The sequence below is a fragment of the Aotus nancymaae genome, unplaced genomic scaffold (assembly GCF_030222135.1).
Source record: "Aotus nancymaae isolate 86718 unplaced genomic scaffold, 86718_ANA_hifiasm-v0.15.2.pri h1tg000028l, whole genome shotgun sequence".
NCBI lineage: Eukaryota > Metazoa > Chordata > Mammalia > Primates > Aotidae > Aotus > Aotus nancymaae.
The window spans coordinates 30,919,170-30,926,140 of NW_026988441.1; positions in this window are offsets into that span (position 1 = coordinate 30,919,170).

The window sequence follows — 6,971 nt, forward strand, 5'->3', positions numbered from 1 at the left end:
GTGAAACCCTGTCTCTACTAAAAATACAAAAATTAGCCGGGTGTTGTGGTGGATGCCTGTAATCCCAGCTACTAAGGAGGCTGAGGCAGGAGAATCTCTTAAACCTGGGAAGTGGAGGTTGCAGTGAGCTGAGATCGTGACATTGCACTCTAGCCTGGGTAACAAGAGCAAAACTCTTGTCTTAAAAAAAATAAAATTAAAATATTAGCTGGACATGGCAGTACTCACTTGTAGTTTCAGCTACTGGGGAGGCTGAGGCGGGAGCATCACTTGAACCCGGGAGGCGGAGGTTGCCGTGAGCTGAGATCAGGCCATTGCACTCCAGCTTGGGCAAAAAGAGCAAAACTGTCTCAAAAAAAAAAAAAAGATGGCAGGTGAAAAGGTGACTGCTTGAGAGCAGAGAGCCGAACGGTGGTTACCAGTGCCTGGAGCAGAAGGACTGGGGAGACATTAGTCAAAGGCTACACAGTTTCAGTTAGACAGTAGGAATACAGTCAAGAGATGTCTTGTACAGTATAGTGACTATAGCTAATAACAATGTATCATATACTTGAAAGTCACTGAGAGATTTTAAGTGTTCTCATCACACACAAAAATAAGCATGTGAGGTAATGTATGTTAATTCACTCCATTTAGCCATTCTGAAATGTGTACGCATTTCACATCATGTCATATACCATAAATATGTACAATTTTAATTTGTCAATTAAATAAAGTTTAGTCCAGTGCAGTGACCTACTTCTATAATCCTAGTACTTTGGGAGGGCAAGGCAGTCGGATTACTTGAGGTGAGAAGTTCAGAACCAGCTTGGCCAACATGGTAAAACCCCATCTCTACTAAAAATACAAAAACTAGCTGGACATGGTGGCACACGTCTGTAGTCCCAGCTACTCAGGAGGCTGAGGCAGGAGACTCTCCTGAACTCGGTAGGCGGAGGTTGTAGTGAGCCGAGATCGCATCACTGCATAATCAGCCTGGGCGAACAGAGTGAGACTCAGTCTCAAAACAAAACTGAACAAAAAATTAGCCAGGTGTAGTGGCATGCACCTGTAGTCCCAGCTACTCGGGAAACTGGGTGGAAGGATCACTTGAGCCCAGGAGTTTGATACTGCAGGGAGTTATTAATCACGTCACTGTACTCCAGCCTGGGCAGCAGAGTGAGACTCTATCTCTTTTTTTTTTTTTTTTTTTTTTGAGACAGAGTCTAGCTGTCTCCAGGCTGGAGTGCAATGGCGCGATCTTGGCTCCCTGCAACCTACGTCTCCTGGGTTCAAGCGATTCTCTTGCCTCAGCCTCCGGAGTAGCTGGGATTACAGGCATGTGCCACCACGCTCAGCTAATTTTGTGTTTTTATAGTAGAGACGAGGTTTCACCGTGTTGGCCAGGATGGTCTCAATCTCCTGACCTCATGATCCGCCCACCTCAGTCTCCCAAAGTGCTGGGATTACAGGCGTGAGCCACGATGCCTGGCCTATTTTTTAATTAAGTAAGTAACAACAACAACAAAAAGCAAATGGGCATGGATGCATTTCAATTAAAAAGAAGTTGTTGGCGGCTGAGACCATGATGTCATCCAAAGGCTCGACGGGAGGATCCACTTTCAAGCTTACAAGTTGCTGGCAGGATCAGTTGCCCACTGGCTGTCGCTCAGAGGCCTCTTCTAGTTCCTGACCTTGTGACCCTCTCTAAAGGGCAGCTCACAGCCTGGCAGGTGGCATCCCTCAGAGTGAGCAGAAGAGAGGGCAAAAAGGGGAGTGCATCCAGCCAGGCACAGTGGCTCACACCTGCAATCCCAGCACTTTGGGAGGCTGAGGCAGGTAGGTCGCCTGAGGTCAGGAGTTCGAGACCAGCCTGACCAACATGGTGAAACCCCATCACTACAAAAAATACAAAATTAGCTGGGCGTGGTGGCCCATGCCTGTAATTCCAGCTACTTGGGAGGCTGAGGCAGGAGAATCACTTGAACTGGGAGGCGGAGGTTGCAGTGAGCAGAGATTGTGCCATTGCACTCCAGCTTGGATGACAGAGCAAGACACCATCTCAAAAAAAAAAAAAAGAGAGAGAGAAAGGGAGAGCACCCAAGATGAAAAACACGGTCTTTTGGGGACCTAATTTTGGCAGTAACATTGCATTGATTTTGCCACATTCTGTGGGCAGGAAGCAAGTCATAGAGTCTCACCCACACTCAAGGGCAGGGCATGAATGCAAGGGCTGGAACACGGAAGGCCATCTTAGAGGCTGTCCCCACACCATGCACATCAGTCCAGTGGCTTCACACCACCTGCACCTGTAGGTCACTTGTAGGTGACTCTTTGCCTGACGGCTTTGCTCTGGTGCCCGCAGGCAGCTGGAAGTTCTGGAGAAGTCATTTTCCCTGCTAGCATCCCTCGACTAACAAAGGCTGGGAACTGGAGGATAAATACCCCAGCTCCCTCACCCTTTGCATAAGATAACGCTCAGGTTTGTCCAAGATGAGTTAAGCCCTAGATATCCCAGGATAACCAGCTCATTTCCACACGACTTACTGACTGCCCTCCCTCCTGCATCTCACCTCCTCCATCCCCTGCCAGCACTCCCTGCAGTCACCTTCCAGGTAAACCACTTGGACTCAAATCGGAGTGTCTCAGGTACACTTCTGAAGCATCCAACTGTATTCGTTTTTTAGTGCTGCTAGAAAACTACGTACCACAAACTTGGTGTCTGGAAGCAACATGAGTTCGTTATTCTCTTACAGTTCCAGAGGCTGGAAGTCCCAAGTCAAGGTGTTGGCATGGGCTGGGCTCCCTTTGAAGGCTCTGAGGAGGAATCCTTCCTTGCCTGTCTCCTAGAGTTTGGTAGCTGCCTGTAATCCTTGGTGTTCCTCAACTCAAAGCTGCATCCCTCCGATCTCTGCCTCTGTGGTCTCTGTGTGACTGTGTCCTCTCCTCTTCTCAGATCTTGAATTCCCCAGAACTTCTGGCTGCCAGCAGGCACCAGAGCAAAGCCACCAAGTGACTCTGATGGATACTTGTCATTGTATTTAGGGTTCACTCGAGTCCAGTAAGACTTTTTTTGTCTTTTTTTGAGATGGAGTCTTGCTCTGTCACCAGGCTGGAGTGCAGTGGCCCAATTTTAGCTCACTGCAACCTCTGCCTCCCAGGTTCAAGCAGTTCTCCTGCCTCAGCCTTCTGAGTAGCTGGGATTACAGGCACAGGCCACCACGCCCGGCTAATTTTTTGTATTTTTAGTAGAGACGGAGTTTCACCATGTTGGTCAGGCTGGTCTTGAACTCCTGATCTCCTGATCTACCTGCCTCAGCCTCCCAAAGTGCTGGGATTACAGTGTGAGCCACTGCACCCAGCTTATTATTATTATTTTTTTTTTCAGAGACAGGGTCTCACTCTGTCACCCAGGCTGGAGCGCATGGCACAATCATGGCTCTCTGCAGCCTCCATTTTTGGGCTCAAGCAATCCTCCCACCTTGGCCTCCTAAGTAGCCACATACCTAGCTAATTTTTTAAATTTTTGGCCGGGCGCAGTGGCTCATGCCTGTAATCCCAGCACTTTGGGAGGCTGAGGTGGGTGGATCATTTAAGGTCAGGAGTTCGAGACCAGCCTGGCCAACATGGTGAAACCCTGTTTCCACTAAAAATACAAAAATTAGCTGGGCATGGTGGGGCACCCCTGTAATGGAATCCTAGGTACTTGAGAGCCTGAGGCAGGAGAATCGCTTGACCCTGAGAGGTGGAGATTGCAGTGAGTTGAGATTGTGACACTGCACTTCAGCCTGGGCAACAGAGTGAGACTATGTCTCTAAAAAAAAATTTTTTTTTTTTTTTTTGTAGACACAGGGTTTCACTCTGTCGCCCAGGCTGGTGTCAAACCCCTGGCCTCAAGTGATCCTCCCACTTCAGCCTCCTGCGTAGCTGGGATTACAGGCTCAAGCCACGGTGCTAGCCTAGTAAGATCTCATTTTAAGTTAACTAATGACATCTGCAAAGATGCTAGTTCTGACAATGGTCACGGTCTGAGGCTCCAGGTAAACATGAATTTTGTGAGTGGAGGAAGACACTGTCCATCTCCTGCATCAACAGAGGACAATGATGTATCTTAACTGAGTTGGGGAGGACACAGGTCTGGAGTGCAGTGAAGAGTCTGTTTCAGGCGTGACACTTGGGTGTGCCCACTGGGTTTCTAGCAGAGGCATCTGGGGCAGGTGAAGGTGAGCAGCGAGGTGAGAGGTAGGGATGCCACTGGGCGCTGTTGAGTGTAGGTGACATTTATTTTATTTTTATTGGTTAACGTTTTTTTGAGATGGAGTCTCACTCTGTCGCCCAAGCTAGAGTGCAGTGGCTCGATCTTGGCTCACTGCAACATCAACCTTCTGGGTTCAAGCCATTATCAGGCCTCAGCCTCCCAAGTAGCGGGGATTACAGGCACATGCCACCATGCCTGGCTAATTGTTTTTTGTATTTTTAGTAGAGACAGGGTTTCACCATGTTGGCCAAGCTGGTCTTGAACTCCTGGTCTCAAGTGATCCGCCCGCCTCAGCCTTCCAAAGTTCTGGGATACAGGTGTAAGTCTTCATGCCCGGCCCCTTCCGTATATTTTAAATCATCTTTATATTACATAATAACTAATACAATGTACATTCTATGTAAACAGTTGTTGTACTGTATTTTTTATTTTTATTTTTAAATTTTTATCATTTTCTGAATCTGAGCTGCTGAGAATTTTTTTTTTTTTTTTTTTTTTTTGGAGTCAGAGTCTTGCTTTGTCACCAGGCACTAGGCTGAGGTGGGACAATTGCTTGAACCCGGGAGGCAGAGGTTGCAGTGAGCCGAGATCATGCCACTGCACTCCAGCCTGGGCAACAGAGTGAGGCTCTGTCTCAAAAAAAAAAAAGAAGTCTCAATGCAGGAGGAATGGTCTCTGCTCAGGAACAAGACCAAAGTCCTCAAGTCTCTGGCCACTCCCCACACCATTCCCTAGGACCCCAGCATCCCCCGCCCTCTGCCCCGACTGTCCTCAGCTCCATGACCATTCTCCGAGGTCAGAGCCTGCAGCACACTCTTTCAAACCTCCAGAAGTAGGCTAGGTGAGGTGGCTCACGCCTGTAATCCCAGCACTTTGTGAGGCTGGGGTGGGCAGATCACAAGGTCATGAGATCAAGACCATCCTGGCCAACGTGGTGAAACCCCATCTCTACTAAAATGCAAAAAACTAGCCGGGCGTGGTGGCACATGCCTCTAGCTACTCGGGAGGCTGAGGCAGGGGAATTGCTTGAACCCGGGAGGCAGAAGTTGCAGTGAGCTGAGATTGCGCTACTGCACTCCAGCCTGGTGACAGAGCGAGATTCCGTCTCGAAAAACAAAAACAAAACAAACAAAAAAAACTCCAGAAGTTTGCCCAGGAAGTCCCTCTGTCCAACTGGCGTTCCCTCCTGCAACTCCCTCTGCCTCACTCTGGCGTGTGCCTGGAATCCCAGCTACTCAGGATGCTGAGGCAGAAGAATAGCTTGAACCCGGGAGGTGGAGGTTTAAGTAGCAGCCAGGTTGCCCCTTCTGAAGGGGGCTTGGGTTATGCCAGGATCTATTTTTTCTTTTCTTTTCTTCTCTTCCCTTTTTTTTTTTTTTTTTTTTGAGACAGAGTCTCACTCTGTCACCCAGGCTGGAATGCAGTGGCACAATCTCAGCTCAGTGCAACCACTGCCTCCCGGATTCAAGCATTTCTTCTGCCTCCACCTCCTGAGTAGCTGAGATTACAGGTGTGCGCCACCACACCAGCTAATTTTTGTATTTTTGGTAGAGATGGAGTTTCACCATGTTGGCCAGGCTGGTCTTGAACTCCTGACCTCAAGTGATCTACACACTTCGGCCTCCCAAAGTGCTGGGATTGCAGGCGTGAGCCACCATGCCTGGCCTTCTTCTCTTTATTGAGATGGGATCTTGCTCTGCGGCCCAGGCTGGAGTACAACGGCATGATCATAGCTCTCTGCAGCCTTAAATTCTTAGGTCCATGTGATCCTCTTGCTTCAGCCTCCCTCTGGGACTAAAGGCATGTGCCATCACACTCACCTCATTTTTAAATTTTTTTTTAGAGTTGTTATTCTCACTATGTTCCCCGGGCTGGTCTCAAACTCCTGGCCTCAAGCAATCCTCCTGCCTCAGCCTCCCCAAGTGCTGGGATTGTCCTTGTGACCCACCATACCCAGCCCTGCCAAGATCTATTTTCCATTCCCATGACACTCTACACTCTCTCAGAGTGATTTCCACAATTGTAATTACCTAGTTTGGCAGAATGATGTCTTAATGTTGCTCTCTCTGCTTCTAGAAAGTCAGCCCGTGGGGAGGTCAGGGCCTGGGAGACTTACTCATTTACATATCCACGCACCTAGTTAGGCATAGCACATAGTAGGTACTTAATAAATGTTCCCAGGAGGTTTGCAAATGAATCCCTTTTGGCCAGGCACAGTGACTCATGCCTGAATCCCAGCACTTTGGGATGCCAAGGCGGGCAGATCACTTGAGGTCAGGAGTTCGAGATCAGCCTGGTCAACATGGCGAAGCCCCGTCTCTACTAAAAATACAAAAATTATCCGGGCGTGGTGGGAGGCACCTGTAATCCCAGCTGCTCGGGAGGCTGAGGCAGGAAAATGGCTTAAACCTGAGAGGCGGAGATCACAGTGAGCCGAGATCACACTACTGCATTCCAGCCTGGGCAATAGAGGAAGACTCAGTCTCAAGAAAGAAAGAAAGAAAGAAAGAAAAGAAATCCCTTTCCCAGGCAAAGGGGAAAAGCCATGCACTGGTTCTCTGACCAGCAATTCCCCAACTGGACAGGTCACTTGGTGTCCCAGTGGAATATTCCAGAATCTTCTCTCAGGCAACGGGACACACACATACACACACACAATCACACACACACACACACACACACACAAAATGAAATCCCCCTCCTCAATTTCTTCACGAACTATTTTTCCCCCCAG